This window comes from Lissotriton vulgaris, chromosome 7, assembly GCF_964263255.1.
Source record: "Lissotriton vulgaris chromosome 7, aLisVul1.2, whole genome shotgun sequence".
Classification (NCBI taxonomy): Eukaryota; Metazoa; Chordata; class Amphibia; order Caudata; family Salamandridae; genus Lissotriton; species Lissotriton vulgaris.
In genome coordinates this window covers 696,557,083-696,575,120 of record NC_141695.1, presented here as the reverse complement: position 1 = coordinate 696,575,120, position 18,038 = coordinate 696,557,083, and the positions used below count along the sequence as shown (strand labels likewise).

General features: G+C 47.8%; 1 protein-coding gene across 3 annotated transcripts in view; it reads left to right on the top strand.

Moving 5' to 3' along the window:
* BPTF (bromodomain PHD finger transcription factor) overlaps positions 1-18,038 on the top strand; it is a 1,660,779-nt gene that overhangs the window by 475,411 nt on the left and 1,167,330 nt on the right. The window lies entirely within an intron of this gene.

Sequence of the window (18,038 nt, the reverse complement as noted above, 5' to 3'; positions counted from 1 at the left end):
CAGGTTTTAATATAACTATTTTGTTAGGGGTTGCACCACACCCAGACTTACGTTGCAAGAGAAACACCAGCACTGACAAGTTGTACAGTGTTTTACTGTGAAACCATGCCACCCCACATGGGAATCTGTGTAAAGTTATTTGGCAAAGTCAACTAATTTTACATAGCCATTTTAAAATGGCTGGATCTGTTTTTCCCTCGAGCTATAGCCCACTCAGATTCAAAGTAGTTATTTTCATTTACTACTGTTTCTTCTACTGAAAGAAGACACTTAAGATTACATTCCTGTCAAGCGAAAGTCTTAGACTAAAATAAACCCATTCTTTTGTGTCTCCGATTAAATTGATGATTCTTATTAAAGGCTTTATCTTACACATCAAATTTTAAGATCTTGACGTTTTTAATTTAGAATTGGAAAAGACATTCCCTGATTGTTAATATTCATCAAAGATTACCTTTTAATATAGTTACATTTCTCCTCAAATTCTTAAAAAAATTGATTGTTAACTTTTGCTTTTCATTTACACAATGTAGACATACACTTCGCATTATCTATGTTTTGCATTGCACTGAAAATATTAATGTGTTTATTACCTAACCAGTAATTCTAAAGTTTTTACCTTTGCTATGTATTGTGAAGAGGCCATTATTAACTGAATAAAGAATGGGAGCATCGATCAACCCATTATAGGATAAAATGTTGACCTGGCCCTTTCAGTTTTCAACCATGAAACGTGCATACCTCACCACATGTAGTAACCAGTTTGCTGTAAGAGGCCAGATTATTAATTTGGGTGAGGGTTTCTCCAAAGCAGTAATCCACGGCCAAATGCAGTAAATTTCAGATTACAAAAAGTAGCTGCAATTAACAACCAGTAATTTATGACATAAACTTAATTTGCAAATGGTTCACTAAATAAGGGTTGGAATGAGTTGGAATGCACCTGCCTAATTAATATCCATTAAGTAGGTTGCAAACTACAACCCACTCTGTGATTAACATAAAGTAAAATAAAATGTAAGCAGTCAAGTTTGCTTAAAGAAGGAAATTGGGCTGCTTAAAAGAAAATGTTCCTTTTTTAAAGTTTCAGAGTGTTTTTAGTGGTTCCCTGGTTAACAGCCTATTCCCCCCTGAAAGTTTTACCCCAAATAACAAAGGGCAAGGGATTGAAAGGGACCCCTTCCCTCTTGCGAATAGATTGCCACCCTAACTTGGAAGTTGATAATTTTTAAATGGTTTGTGGTCATAATTTTGGTTGCAAACCATTTGTACTTAAGCTACAGAATCATAATTTGGGGAAGGGACACCCAGAACATGCCCCTTCAGAATTGTGATTGGAACCATTTGGAAATCAATTATATGCATCTGTAAAAGTTTACTGACTTCTAAAATTGGTTTCTTACATTGGAAACATAAACATTCTGAATTGTAGTGTTTGCAACTGCAAAAAAGATTTGCCCATCAGGATCGAGCCCTGCTAAATAAGCCACTTTCAACGAGGAAATGGCAGGCTTGCTCCTGGTAGAAGATTTCAAAGCAAAAGACTTTTGCTTATATCAATGTATGTTAAATATTTAAACTGCACCATACCAGTTCACTGTAATAGATACAAATTTTATGATTAAACAATACTAAATTACAGTGATTAGATAAAGAATTAAAAGGTAAGAATTTTCTGAGAAGTTGTCAGACAACATCCTTTTTAACCCCATAAGTGAATGAAAGTCGGTGTGAGTATGTGTTACAAAAAAACAGCCAACGAATGCTCCACTTGCAACAACCATGGCAATTGGTTACCATCAACCGGTTTCGCTTATAAGAGGCCAGGAAAACAGGGAAAATTGCATTGCAGGCTGGTACACTGATTTCTTTTCAAACGCCATGTTGTTGAATGTTTTTCCTGCTTTCCTGTTTTCTCCCAAAGTTACCAAACTATAAAGAATAGCTTGCCGAATACCAGATACACACAACAGTGGGAGGAAGGTTTCAGACACTCTCTTCAGCCAATGCTCCAACATAGATCCCACAGATATTACAGTTCTTCTTTAAAGAAGCAATTGTATATGTATTTTTCATGCATGTTCCTGATGCTGCAGGAGGCTCGCCAGTCTGACTCTTTTTGCCTTTTGTACCAATTTATTGTTTTCACTTAATTAGGGTGTGTGCTGCCTGTATTGTTTTCTGTTTCAAGTACATTGTAGCCCATTTTCACACCACTGGTTTTATTTTTGCCGCGCCGTTTTACCACTGTTTGTTTCTATTTTGCTTCGACATTTTTAGGAACCACTCGCCTCTTTCCGCTTGCTCCTTTCCCACCCATTCACTCTCTTGTGTGCCACCCCCCTCCCAGGACCTACTTAATGGATGTTGCAGCACAACCCATTAAGCAGATCTACAATCCACTCTTCCACAACAGGTCTCCCTGACTGCGGTTCACTTCTTGCCTGTGTCCTGCCGGTGTCGCCTGTGTTTTGCCTTATGTACCAGTTTAGTGTTTGTACTTAATTAGGTTGTGCTCTGCCTGTATCATTTTCTGTTTCTAGTACATTGAAACCCATTTGCTCGCCACTGTTTTCCTTTGTGCTGTGCCGTTTTTAGGAGTCACTCGCTCCTTCCAGTCCGCTGCTTTGCCAACCGTTCGCTCTCTCACACTCTCAGCCCCTTCCCAGAACCTGCTAAATGGAGGCCGCGTAGCGAGCGTGACAAAGGCAAGCCCCTCTGCGCCTGTCTGTACCTGGACCGCGCCCAGTGCCAGGAACCCTGGTTCTTACACCACGCACAGTTACACAGCTGCAGACCTCTGAGCCCTGGACGCATCACCATCATCAAATGCTGCTGCACATCTCCACGCACCACCTACAGACCCTTCTCCTGCCAGCACTGCTGCTTCAACTTATACACCAAAGCAATCAACAACTCCACAGACCCCACAAACATGACTATTTCCATCACACCAAGCGAGACTGCCACTGCACAACTCCAGTGCATTTTACTCAACGTAGATCACTCGCAAACACGCCACTGAGATCTGGGACATGATCTAATCCCTTACCTTGGAAGTCATCTTCCAGAGCCCTTGGTGACCCTGCACTGCGCCAGACATCGCCATCGCCGAAGGCTACAAGGTAACAAACCGGGACTGGACCAACAAACACTGAGCTGGAATTGCATTACCTACAAGGACACCATCTGCTGCACGTCCTCCTCAGATGACCCTACCCCGATAATGGAGCATCTCAACTTCCAACTTCCCACAGATGGAAAAAGCACCATCAGAGGCACCCTCGCCTACAGACCACCAGGACCCCACGCCACAGCTTCTGCAACGCCATCCCTGGCCTCATCACCCCGATTGCCATCGACTCCGAACACTACTCTTAATTTCCACCTCGACAACACCAACACAACCAACTTCCTGGAAAGCATGAGCAACATCGGCCGAAAGCAACTTGTCACCGACCCTACCCATATCGCAGGGCACACACTCGACCCCATTTACACATCCAGCGACAGAGTAAAGAACAACCACGTTTCACATCTCACCTTGACCACTACAGCTTCCACTTCACCGTCTCAGGGCCTACTAACACCGGCACCATACCCCCCAGCTCCACACGCAGAAACTGGAAAAAGATATCGGATATAAGATATAAATCTCTGTGTTGTTTGTCTTTTTCAGGTTGTCAATAAAGCGCCGGGACACTCTTTTCGAGTAGCCGAGCGCTATAAAAGACACAATTAACATAACATTAACATTAACAAGAACAGTGGAACAACTCTCTAAACCCACACCTCCCAGACATGACATCCAACCCAGAACAGGCCACATAGAACTTCTCCCAGTAGATCACTGTTAGAATTTGGGGTCTCTGGTTGGCGCAGGTATACACTTGTGTCAAACAGGGACCCTCTCCTCTAGTCAGGGCAAAGGACTATTCCTAGGTATAACCCCTGCTCACCCTCTAGGAGGCGTGGCGCGAGCAGACAAGGCTAATCCCCAGAGCACATATGGTTAAGCATTTGTCATAATACACATAATAACTTATCAACCCACCACACAGAGACATAAGACTGTTGTTCTGTAAAAATATACTCTTTATATTAAAACGTTCAAGCAGGCTTTAAATACAGACTTAAATGACTCAGAAGGGTTACAGTTACTTTCAAAATGATGCCATAGTTCTTAAAGGTAATGTGCAGTACTTAGAATGGTTTCAATCACTCTCAAAACGGCTTCACAGTACTTCAGGCAATGTCTAGAGCGTGGTTGCGCTGTTCGTAGCGCTCCTGTACGCTCCGTACGATAATCAAAGGAAAGGCCCTACTAAACCTCACGTGCCTCGCGTTAGACGCGTATGGCGCGGTCAATGCACAGAAGGGGTACGAGTCGTAAGGATACCGTGCGACTCGTACGGTGATAGTGAGACAGGTTGATGGAGTCTCACGCGTACGGTGCGTACAGTGTTGGAGGGCAAAGCTTGATCAGAAGGTGCGCGCCTCACGGACACTTCAGTCCGGGGCGCCGCGCACAGCACAACACGTTACACAGTACCTTGGCTTGGGAGTTCGATGCGCACAGTGCAGAGGCCAGATGTCCCACGTCGCGATGCTTCCCGAGTGCGATGCAAGCTACGGCTCGAGGCTGGGCAGACACAGGGCACTCGGGTTGTCGTTGAGTTGTGGGGGCAGGCTCTCACTGCGGCGTGCGCTTTGACCCTGGAGGTGGAGCGGCTGGCTGCGTTGCGAACGGCAATACGATCCTCAGGTACACGACGTACCCCAGCCGTAGTACGCGCCGCAGCTATTCACTTCAATAGCAGTGGGGTGTTTCAGCAGCACGTTGATCAGTTGAAAAGGGAACGCAGGCGGGGTCCGACTTTACGGTACGAGCTACGGCTCGGGGCCAGAAGATCGCAGTGCTAGAGCGGACGGGTCCCTTCTCACGTTGCGAGGTACGGCTCGGTTTCTGCCACAGTCACGGTGCTTGGGCTGGCGGGGGCTGGTCCTTACGGTGTGAGTGAGGTGCAGCCTGGCAGGAGTCGCGATCGGCAGGACGGGGTGGCACAGGTTCTCAGAGTGTGTGATGCAGATTCACGGCGCACTTCACTTTTCTTGATCAGGTCTGCGGGGATAAGCAGCACAGCAAGCAGCTCTTCCTTCAGGGCGGGGTAGCGCCCAATATTCCTTTTGCTCAGTTCATTGGGCAAGTTCACCAGCAAGCCCTTGGAGATTGTTCACTAAAATGCACAAGTATAGTCCTTCAGTCTTTTCTCCTCTCTCCTTCTTGCAGCAAGGCACCCACCACAGGCCAGTCGCAGGCTAGAGACAGTAGTCCTCCATGCATCTTTCCCAGGTCCTTCTCTTCGGGCAGAGTGTCTTCTTGGCGTAAACAGGATCTAATTTCTTAGGAGCAGGGCTCCTCCTTTTATACACCAAATCCTTTGTTCTTTCATGCCAGGGGGGCCCTTTGCATAGTCCCATTCAGCTCTGGAGCACTTTGTTTTGCAGACTCTGGCTTCTTCTTTCAGAGAGCAGGGCAGGGACATCAGACGCTCTCCAGGGGGGTGGAGCCAGCATTGTGGTGGCAGAGCACAGCCCTATACAGAGTCAAGGTGTACTCCTCCCACCCATCCTGGTGTAATCTCTCTATTCACCACCTGGCAGCCCCAGCCTGTCCCCTGGAATTCCCCAGCCCTGTCACTCACAGAACCCAGACAGCAGATACACATCCTAGCAGAGGAGGGCTGAAATGGTCAGGCAAGCAAATGATAACTTTCTAAAAGTAGCATTTGCAAACACATGATATTAAAATAAATACTAAAAGGAGTATTTTATTAGTTCGAGGCATGTGGGCCGCTAAATTCATCTTGTGCATAGATCGTCGCCTAGTGTTGGGTCCGGATGATTGCACATTGTTGTCCTGGAAGAGTCTTTTGAAGTATCACGAGATAGGTGGCTCCTCCCCTGGACTACAGTGCGCATGGGCATCCTCTCCATCCTCAGATTGTTTTTTTCCGTCATTGGGTTCGGATGTGTTCCGTGACTCTCGTTTGGAACCTATAGGAAAAACTTGTTTTCTTCAGGCCAAAAGGCCTCTTTAAGCGTCGGTATTGTACTTTGTTCGGTTCTGAGTTACTTTATCCGGTTTCCGGATACTTGAGCACGTGTGCTCCCAGTTTTTTATGCCCAATCGAAGATTGACATCGGCGATGGAATTCCAGGCCCCGTTTAAGCGTTGCCCGGTCTGTAACGCGAAGTATCCTCTCTCAGACGTGCACCCTGTGTGCAACAGATGTCTGTCTCCAGACCACGACGAGGTGAGTTGCTTGGCCTGTTCGAAATTCAGGTCGGAAGAGGCGATCGCTCTTCGACGTGAGGCGAGACTACCGGCGCGGAGAGCGTCGGATGTGGAGGATATCTTCCATGCTGGGGACGACGAGGGCGTCCAAGAGGAGGAACCGGAGTACTTCTCCGACCCGGCCTCCTGTCATGAATCTTACTACAGAGAAGAGGTAGACGATGAGAACATTGAAGACGATGAAGCCGTCGAGGTAAGAGACGACGGTATGGCCATTGGAGCCGCAGAGGGCGGCTCCAGCGATGAGCAAGACCCAACCGAACCTTCGGGGATCAAAAGTGACACTGTCTTGTCAAAGGCTCAGGTCGAAGCATCGCCGGAAGGCCTTAGCCAAGATCTTTGTTCATTCTACAGCCCCGCAATCTGGCCCAGGTAAAAATATTTCAGAGCCTTCGGTGGGTACGCCTTCGAAACCGAAACTGACTAAAGACAAATCGAAACCGAAACTGGTAAAACCAGTGTTCGTTTCGCAAAGCCTCGCTCCATCGGATCCTAAGAAGGCTCAGAGTGTCATTGCCCCTTTGGGGTCACAGAAGGGTGCCAACCCGAAGATCGGTACATCCAAGAAGGTGCCGAAGGCCCAAAGAGACGGAGCGACGTCATCTAAGGCTGCCCTCGGGGGCGTGGACACTGAAGACGGACTTGAGTCGCAGCCGCCCCTCAGTCCGAATGCATACAAGTTGATGCTGGTGAAGGTTTTCGAAGATAAGCACAAAATGGCCGTGCTGGAGCGTGACGCATCAAGCCGCGGCCATTTTGGGAATCCCAGCGCAACACCTGGCTCGAAGTTGGCGATGGACGTGAAGAAAGTCAAACAGCCATCAGGGCCTCCACCTATAGTTTTTGGACTGCCTCTGACTGCAAGACCTAAAGCGTCTAAGCCGGCACAGGGCACCGTCCCTGGTAAAAGGATGTCAAAACTTAAGGGAACGACCGCCCCTCCTGAAGGCGTCGGTTCCACTCCACCTTCTTCTGAAAGCTCAAAGAAGTTGTACATTGACTCTGCAACCGGAAGACTCACCCTTTTCAAACGGAAGATCTTGCCGGAGAAGCCGATGCAATCCTATCAAATTCCGCTCAAAAGGAAAAGAGACTCTGCTTCCTCGCCAGTCCTTTTCGAGTCTGTGAGGCCTTATGGACAAGCCTTTACTCATTCCCCCACACGCACTGAGGATGGTGGGGGGGGGGATGACCAGAATGACGAGCAATTCAACTATCCTGATGAATCTAGTCAGGATGACTCGCAGGCAGTGGCGTCACTAGGGTTGGTGTCACCCGGTGCAGGTAATTCATGGTGTCAACCCCTCACGACTTACCACATGGACCTCCCCTGCTCCGAGTCCGCCAGTGGACACAGTTGGCAAATAACGGAAAGCAATATACAATCCTCCCTGCAACCAAGAATTTATTTCTGGTCCCTCCACTAAGGATTTTTGCTAATGGGCGTTGTTTCTACATCCAGTGTAGCTTCTACATTCTGCCACGCAAGACCACTCGTATCTGAAAGGTGCATAAAAAAGTATGGGAACTGTGATTGTGAGTATGATGGGGAAGATCAGTGAGTGTGGGAAGGGGGTCCAGGCAGGTAACTAAAAAGAACAAAATATTCTATAGCTAAAAAGGTATGGCCGCTTAAAGACTGTACAATGCAACTCCTCATTTTGCAGCACTCGTGCTCACCGCTTCCTCCATGCATAGGGGGCACGCAGCTGCCCTCCTCTGTGCCAGCCTCCCAGTAATCAGAACTGGGATTGCGAGTGCACACCATCCCTTTAAACAATGTTACAGTTTCTGCTGTGACTGCAAATGAATGTGTGCAAAACAGCGCTGTGCTTGTCCCCACACAGCTTTCATAATGATATAAGTAGAGGGCGACATTTGCGTCCCCAGCTGCTGCACTGCTGAAATGAGGAAACACTCCTCGTAATCAAACCATACTTTCACATTTTGACCCAAGTAATCCATAGTAGTCCAATGATTGTGTCCCATCTTTGTAATCCATATGTTTCAACAATTATTTAATCACTCCAGAGACAGCCAGATGAAACAAGAATGTTTTAATTCGCATTTTCAAATGTCATATGTTGCCCAAGCTTAACCATAGACATGTGCTTTCAACATTCTTTCGAACAAGCCAAAATTAAACCCAATGCATTTCGAACTCTTCATTAGTTCTTCATCAGGGGTACTGAAATAAATTAGAAAGGACCACGTAAACAAATACCCAAAAATGCAAACCATGTATTACTGCTCATTAAATGATTTAAATATAACCAGTGTGCCACCTGCTACTGAATTCCCTTCAGTCAACCCTCGTGTTACATAAATAAAACCAAATTACCATAAACTACTGCCCCACAACCCCTTCCATTACAGCCTGCCTGAAATCAGTGTTATGTAAGAACTATTGCTCTGTAGACTCTCCCTTCCGTGTGTTCATTAACAAGAAACAAAGACTGAAATGCCGATGAAATGCTCTCCCCATACCCCTTGCTGTTCTCTCATTTATACCAATAAACAGTACTTCTTTTACCTTGTTACCGTAACCGGTGGCTTCAGCTATGTGTCCTCATTCTTGTGCCACGTAAACATGAACAACGTGAACACCAGCTTTTGCCCTCCCTCCTAAACCGTTCTTAAAACCTCCTTACACACGTTTTCTAAATGAGTCCTTAATTGAAACCCCGTGGCCTCCTGCATTCTCTGTGCTGTGTTTTCAAAAACTAACATCCCCATCATGCACTAGTATAGTAATTGCAAATAGTGAACCAAAATCAATGCCCAAATCCCCAACTGTGATACATTGCCAAATCGAATGAGTAATCTAAATGAAAAAATAAAAGATGTAATTAACATGACCAAATTATTATCACAGAGAGTAGGTGGTTATATGAAACATAACGCTGCCAAGATAAAACATAAATCACTCATTGCAGTGAACAGACAAATCAACCCCTCTCGAATCGTGAAATGTAAATAAAACATGAAGTAGACGTAGTCCAGACTCGATGACATATTTGGCACTCCGCTCGAGTTCAAGAGATGTAATGCTGTCTCTGCAGTGAAAGTCTTCAATAATCCAGTTTTTCCAATAGCAAGTAAACTCGAGGGGTGCACGCCGCTTTAGGGACAAGATATTAGTGTTTGCTAAACAAAATTGGGATTGCGAGTGCTGCATGCACACCTTCCCTTTAAACAATGTTACCGTTTCTGCTGTGACTGCAAATTAATGCGTGCAAAAGCACGCAGCCGTCCTCCTCTGTGCCAGCCTCCCAGTAATGCCAACAGGAACCAATGCCCAGGACGCAGGTGGAAGGGGGGTTGCTGCGCCCGTGGTTAGCGTTTACATCATCATGATCTCCTCAAGGCAAGTTTCGGAAGCCTTCTTGGAAACGTCAAATGGCCTAACCCCTTGCCCTTTCCTTTTAAAGTTTTCCTGCCTTTGGCCCAAGCCCTGAACTTTGAAAATCACACCATCTATCGCCCCACTAACCTTTTTATTTAGACTCCGCTGTGGTTGTGGCTGGGCCCCTCTAGTAGGGGTTCTGTAAATCACACAGCAGCACTCCCCTGTCTCCCTGACTCAGTGGCGCGCGTGCGTGCGTCGTGGGTTCGTCAGAGGAGCACAGCGCTGGGGCTGGAAAATTTGCTTGCAAGCAGGTGCGCTGATTGGTGTCACCCCAATGTGAAGGTGTCACCAGGTGAGGTCCGCACCCCCCGCACCCCCCTAGTGACGCCACTGCTCGCAGGATGTGCTCGAAGATCAAGAAACGGCGGACACCCAGTCTTACCAAGTGAAGACTGCCCCCGCAGAGGATACTGCGGCGTTCAACGCTCTAATTGAAAGGGCAGCGTTGAACCATGATGTGGTCATGCATGCGGACCCAGTTGAGGAGGACTTCCTGTTTGATACCTTCTCTACATCGGACAGATCAGTAAAGACGCTGCCAATGCTGAAGGGTGTCCTTAAGCACGCCAATGACATTTTCAAGGACACGACAAGAGCAAGGGTGGTGAACCCACGTATTGAAAAGAAATACAGGCCTGCTCCTGTGGACCCTACGTATATAAGGGGTCAATTGCCTTTGGACTCTTTGGTGGTCTCCAATGCCCGGAAGAGGGCGAACTCACAAACGATTGGTGATGCTCCTCCCCAGACAAAGAATCTAAAGGGTTAGAAGCCTCTGGGAAGCGGGTTGCTGCGCAGGCAGCGAATATTTAGAGAATAGCCAATACACAAGCCATACTGGCTAGATACGATAGGGCTCACTATGACACCCTAGAGCAATGGTTGCAACACTTGCCTGACGAATATAGAGAGGGGGCTGAAATGTTGATTCAGGAAGGGAAACTGATATCAAACGCTTCTATCAAGTGTGCCCTAGATTCAGCAGACACTGCGGCCAGGGCCATTAACACTAGTGTAATGCTAAGGAGGCAGGCATGGTAGCGAATTTCAGGGTTCAAGCCAGAAATACAGACCGGTTTGCTCAATCATCCCGTTAACCCAGATTTTCTGTTTGGGCCTGACGTTGACACGATTCTTGAGAAAATCAAAAAGGACACCGAGACGGCTACGTCTATAGGGGCCTTGCAGTCTCAACAGTTCAGAGGGGGTTCTTTTCGTCGCTCAGGTAGTAGAGGGTCGTCAAGGGGGCAAACATCTCAGCAAACACAATACAATAAAGGTGGTGCACAGACCACCTTTAACAAGAACAATAGAGGTGGATACCGTGGTAACAGCGCCAAAGGCAGAGGCCGTGGAAATAATAACACCAGGTCCTCAGCGAATTCCCAACAGTGACGTCTTGTCACTGCCCCCGGACCATATAACACCGGTCGGGGGATGACTCCAGCAGTTCCTGCCAGTCTGGGAAGGCATTACCACAGACAGGTGGGTGAGGCAACTTATCCAGTACGGGTATTGTTTAGAACTGACATCCACTCCACCAACATACCACCAAGACACCATCCTATGTCCGCAGAGCACTTAACCTTATTACAGCAAGAAGTGGCCAGCATGCTGCAAAAAGGGGCCATAGAACTGGCGCCTCTAGAGGAGCACGGAACAGGGGTGTACTCTCTCTATTTCTTGGTCCCAAAGAAGGACGGGTCCCTCAGGCCCATTCTGGGTCTGAGACCCTTGAATGTACATCCTTTCAGAACATTTCCACATGCTGACTCTGCAGCAGGTCCTGCCACTGCTCAGTCAGGGGGATTTCCTGGCAACTCTGGATCTGAAGGGTGCATATTTCCATATACCCATACATCAGGCACACAGGAAATACCTCAGGTTCACTATACAGAACAAGCATTATCAGTTCAAGGTGCTACCCTTTGGAGTGACCACTGCTCCCAGAGTGTTCACCAAGTGCTTGGCGACAGTGGCGGCACACCTTCGGAGACAACACATTCATGTCTACCCTTACCTGGTCGACTGGCTTGCGCAAGCGAAGTCGGCCCAGCAGTGCGCCAGCCACATGTCCCGCACACTTCATCTCCTGCACAGTTTGGGATTTTCTCTGAACTATCCCAAGTCGCATCTTCAACCCGCTCAAGTACAGCAATACTTGGGAGCGACGTTGGACACTGTGACAGCTACAGCCCAGCCGAACTCAGTGCGAATCGACAGCATGCAACTGCTGATTCGCAAATTCAGGCCACAACACTCACTACAGGCGCGAGTGTTTCTGCAGTTGATAGGCATGATGGCCTCCTGCATCTTCATAGTCCCGCACGCGAGACTGCACATGCGTCCGCTCCAAGAGTGTTTAGCAAGACAGTGGAATCAGGCTCAAGGGTAATTGAAAGACCTAGTGTTGGGGACCGGTCGTGCCTACAACTCTCTGCATTGGTGGAATACACGCAACCTTTGCAAGGGACGACCGTTCCAAGAGCCTGTACCACAAATAGTGCTCACGACGGACGCATCCCTCCTGGGGTGGGGGCGCATCTCCTTCATTATACAGTGCAGGGATTATGGTCGGATCAACAGAAGAAGATGCACATCAATCTGCTGGAATTGATGGCAATCTTCATGGCACTGAAGGCTTTCAAGATACATCTGTGCGGCAAGGTCGTGTTGATCTGGACGGACAACATGACAGCCATGTATTACATTCAGAAGCAGGGAGGTACTCACTCTCCACAGTTGTCACACTTGGCTCAGAGCATGTGGAAGTGGGCCATTCAGAGGAACATTTTCCTCATGGCGGAGCACCTCCCGGGCAAGGACAACCAGATGGCGGATCTGCTCAGCAGACACAGCCATCAGGTGCACAAGTGGGAGATTCATGCCTCGGTGCTGCAACCGTACTTCCAGCAGTGGGGGCATCCAGACATCGACCTGTTCGCCACAAATGAGAACGCAAAATGCCCAAACTTCGCCGCCAGGTTCCCACACCCGCGGTCTCAGGGCAATGCGATATGGATGAACTGGTCAGGCAGATTTGCGTACGCTTTTCCGCCAGCCCCGCTCATAATTCTGGTGGCACGGAAACTCAGACAGCACTCGATGACTCTCATCCTGGTTGCTCCAACGTGGGCGAGGCAAGCATGGTACACCACGTTCCTAGAACTTTCCGTGGTGCCTCACCAAAGACTGCGTCTTACACCCAGTCTTCTCACCCAGAGCCATGGCGTTCAGCACCCAGATCCGCAACAGTTAAACCTTGCGATATGGCTCCTGAAGTCATAGAATTTGGGTATCTGAATTTGCCCCCTGATTGTATGGACATCATCAAGGAGGCGAGACGGCCTACCACTAGGGCCTGCTATGCTGCCAAATGGAAAACGCTGTGTCATTTACTGTTCCAACCATGACATAAACCCGCTGGATGCATCAACCCAGAACATTATTTGTTACCTGTTACATTTATACAGATGCAATCTGGCATACAGCTCTATACGTATTCATTTGGCGGCAATAGCGGCTTACTTACAGAACAGGCAACACCTTTCACTGTTCCGAGTGCCAGCCATAAGGGCTTTTATGGAGGGACTCAAACGAGTCATTCCACCCAGAAGACCCCCTTCACCGGTCTGGAATCTTAATATTGTTTTGACCAGACTGATGGGACCTCCTTTCGAACCTCTCCACTCTTGTGAGATACAGTTCCTCACTTGGAAGGTTGCCTTCTTCGTAGCGATCACGTCGCTGAGACGGGTTAGCGAGATGCAAGCCCTAACCATTCAAGAACCTTTTATACAGGTTCACGCAAATAGTGGTGCTCCGCACTAACCCTAAATTCATGCCCAAGGTAGTTTCTCAGTTCCACATTAATCAAACTATTGAACTGCCAGTTTTCTTCCCTAATCCAGACTCAGTAGCAGAAAGATCACTGCACACATTAGACGTCAAACGAGCTCTCCTGTACTATATAGACAGGACGAGGAATTTTAGGAAGACTAAACAACTCTTTGTTGCTTTTTCACTGCAGCACAAGGGCAAACCCATTTCCAAATCAGGTATAGCCAGATGGATTGTTAAGTGTATTCAGATTTGTTATCAGAAGGCTAAACGCACACTAACAGTCCCCCCAAGAGCGCATTCCACACGCAAACTAGGGGCATCCATGGCTTTCCTGGGTAACATTCCATTAAAGGACATATGTAGAGCAGCCACATGGAATAACATACATACATTCACCAAACACTACTGTGTTGATGTACATTCCAAGCAGCAAGCTGCTGTAGGACAGGCTGTTCTTAAGTCCCTTTTTCAGGCTGCTGCAGCTGTCTCGGGCAACCACCGCTAGGGGAGAAACTGCTATTTATTCATATGCACAAGATATGAATTTAGCGGCCCACATGCCATGAACGGAATATGCTACTTACCAGTATGCATCTGTTCTTGGCATGTAGGGCCGCTAACATTCATATCGCCCTACCATCCTCCCCAGTGCCTGTCGCAGCTGTAGTAGGCAGAATTTTTTGTAAGCATGGTCATCTTGTATTGTATTGGACTCCATCTCTGCCACAATGTCGAAAAACAATCGGAGGATGGAGAGGATGCCCATGCGCACTGTAGTCCAGGGGAGGAGCCACCTATCTCGTGATAGTTCAAAAGACTCTTCCAGGACAACAAGGTGCAATCATCCGGACCCAACACTAGGCGGCGATCTATGCACAAGATATGAATGTTAGCGGCCCTACATGCCAAGAACAGATGCATACTGGTAAGTTGCATATTCCTTCTGAGTTCAGGCATACTAAACTTGACTTTCTACCATGTTCCCATAGCCTGCTGGGATTGTAGAGTGTAATAATTCCAGCAGCCCATTCTTGCCTATGAGAGCAGGTAGCCTTACAATAGTGAAAAACTAAAATGGTTGTAATTCACTATTAGGACATGCCACACATATCAGGGCCTGTCCTACCTTATGCTTACAATGCACCCTGCCCGTGGGCCTACCATAGGGTTGACTAATATGTAGTAAAGGGAAGGTTTAGGGGGTGGCAAGTGAGTGCACTTGCCCAGCCAGCATGACAGTACCAGACTGCACGCAGGTTCTGCAATGGCAGACCTTAAACACATTTTACTAGGCCGCTTCTGTGGGTGGCACAACCAGTGCTGCAAGCCCACCAACAGCATTTATATTTACAAGCCCTGGCACTCCTGATGCACTTTACTGGGGACTGACAGTAAACCAAATAAACCAATCATGGGATCCAATCAATGTATACACTTTCCATAGGGAGCACTTGCACTGTGGCACTGATTGGCAGTGGCACAGTGCCCTGGGCAGCTAACACCAGCAAAACACATGAGGCACATCAGCAAAAAGTGGAAGGGAGACTCACGCCAAGGTGCCAGGTCTAACAATCACAGAATGCGCCGACACAATTGCCCCCGCCAAACCAGCCAAACCCAAATTACCTGCCAGAGGATCCAGCTGGTTCACTGCGGAGATGAAATCAACCAAACCCTACTGCTGGCAACTAGAAAGGATGTGGCGCACCAGCAAAGAGACACGAGACCTTACCACCTTCGACAGTATTCAACCAGTACCACCACCGCCTGAAAGAAACCAAGAAGAATACCCTATCAGACTGCATAGAAGCCAACACAAACCTCAGCAATGAGCTTTTTGCCATCGTGAAGGAGTTCTCCAATCTCACAGCTCCCGAGAATGACATCCCCCCTTCCCAAGAACCGTATGACACCCTGGATGATTTCTTCCTTGCCAATATCAGTTATCTACAAAAATGTCTAACACCAATCTCCAGACACCAACAGCATCAGCCAGCTCACACCCACGAGCACAAGCCCTGAACCCATGCTCACCCGTTGGGACCCTCTCACAACTCAAGCCACAATCTCCCTCATGAACTCGTTGCGCTTCGGTAGCATCCATAGACCCTGTCCCCACCACATCTTCAACCTCGGGAGCAATGAGCTGAGCTCAATAAAGTCCTGAACTCCTCCATCACCTCTGCCTACTTCCCAGAGGACTGCAAACGCGCGTAAGTGAGGTTCCTTCATAAAGAAACTAAGCAGAACCGAAGAACTAGTGGCTCATCTCACTGCTGCCCTTTCCAGCAAATGTTCTTGAGAAGGCAGTTAACCAGCAACTCACCAACACATGAAACATAACCTACTCGACCCCATCTCACTTGGATTCTAAGCCAGCCACAGCACCAAGACAGCCCGGATCGCAGCCACCTATGACATCAGAGCCCTCCTGAACTGAAGCAAAATGGCAGCTCTCATCCTCTTCGACCTGTCAGCCCCCTTCAACACCGTCTTGCATCACATGTTGATCAACAGATTCCACCACATCGGAATCCAGAGAGATACCCTCAAATGGATCACCTCATACCTACCCAGAGAAACCCACAGAAACCATCTCCCACCATTCACCTTGGAACCCAAAAAGATCTGCTGCATCCCCAAAGATCGTCGCTTATCCCCACCCTCTTCAAAGGATACATGAACACCTCCTGATTGCATGGACTCAATGTCATCTCCTACGCGAATGACACCCAACTCCTGCTCTTGTTGTCAGAAGATTCCTCCACCACCAGAGCCAATTTCCACAGATGTATGATGAACGTCGCTGACTGGATAAAGGACAGCTGCCTCAGGCTCAACACGGACAAGACGGAAGCCGTCATCTTTTGGAACAACACTTCGTCATGGAACAACGCATGGTGACCTGCTCAACTTGGCCCATTTCCCGCCCAACAGATTATGCCCACATCCTCTGCATTTTGGACAGCAAGCTATCTACAAAGAAACCGGTAAATGCAGTCTCTTCCTTCTCCCACACCCTGCGCATGCTCTGCAAGATCTTCAGGTGTCTCACAGTCAACACCACAGGCCCTCATCACCAGGAGGCTGGACTACGAGAACACACTCTGTCTATGTAAGAATCACCGCATGCCTTTTGTGGAGACATCAGACCATGCAAAACACAGTTGCAAGACTGATCCTCGACCTCCCCAGACAGGCTCACATCCCTCCACACCTCAAGAAGTTACGCTGGCTCCAGATCCAGACAAGATGCCAATTCAGTATGTCGACCCACGCAAATAAAGCCCTGCACAGCGAAGGACCAGCATGCATCAACAATCGCATGACCTTCTACCAACCGACCAGACATCTGCGGTCCACCTTCCTTTTCCTTGGACACACACCCCGAATCTGCCAAAGCAGCAATGGCGGATGCTTCTTCTTACACCCGGCGGTTAAAGCGTAGAACGACTTTCCCCTGCACGCAGGACCACCCCATCACTCTGAGAATTCAGGAAAGGACTCGCAACATGGCTTTTCGAATTAACAGATCGCTGCAATGTACTTAACAATTCCAGCACCTTGGGACCCTCATGGGTGATGTGCCGTACTTTACAAATTCATGATTGATTGATTGGCTCTTGAAAATAAGTTTCAGGTAAAAGAAGATCAGACATCAGTCTTTTTACTTCGGTCAGATGCAATCCACAGGCTTCTGTTCTATTTGGAATTTGAGAATTTTGGAATGGTAAGATTTTCTTTTAGTGGTCATCATATAGGGAATGGTGATACTACTTAATCTTGTCACCAGAGAGGGCCAACAGTTAAGGCAGTCCTATTTTACAACAGTTTCTGCTAGGTTGCTGCAAAACAGACAAAGACAACCCTGTAACCAGGGTTCTTAAAAAATTGCATTGTTTTAGATCCAGTTTGTGGCCTTTCTCTCTGCACTCCCCGAAGCTGTGGAATGAATGAGATACTCCCCTCACCTATTGTAACTGGTTCTAGGCTCAGGATGCCACCTCTAAAGACGCATCATACGTAATCAGAGCTGGAGTGTTTATTAGTGCAGTGGAAGAGGGAGAGCACAGCAGAACTAGATTAATCACTGTTGACACTTCATTATTCCTTCCCCATTAAAGTTGCGTCCATCCCAAACTTTAACCTCCATCGCCTGCCCTTTCGAAAGACTCTCTGGTCCCACTACATACTCATTGTTACCTTTTCTATGATGACACCCTACCCAGTATTAAATGGACGACCCCGAATCCAGAGTCTACGAATGCCAATTTAAGTTCTTATATTGGCTTTGCTGTTCTCTCACAATCGTATACTCCTATCTGTTTCCCTGTTTGCGCATACTTCCACGCTCTTCCAACCTCGGCAACTGCACTTCTGTATTGTGTATTTATACAGATCACACCCACATATAATGGCGCGGAATAA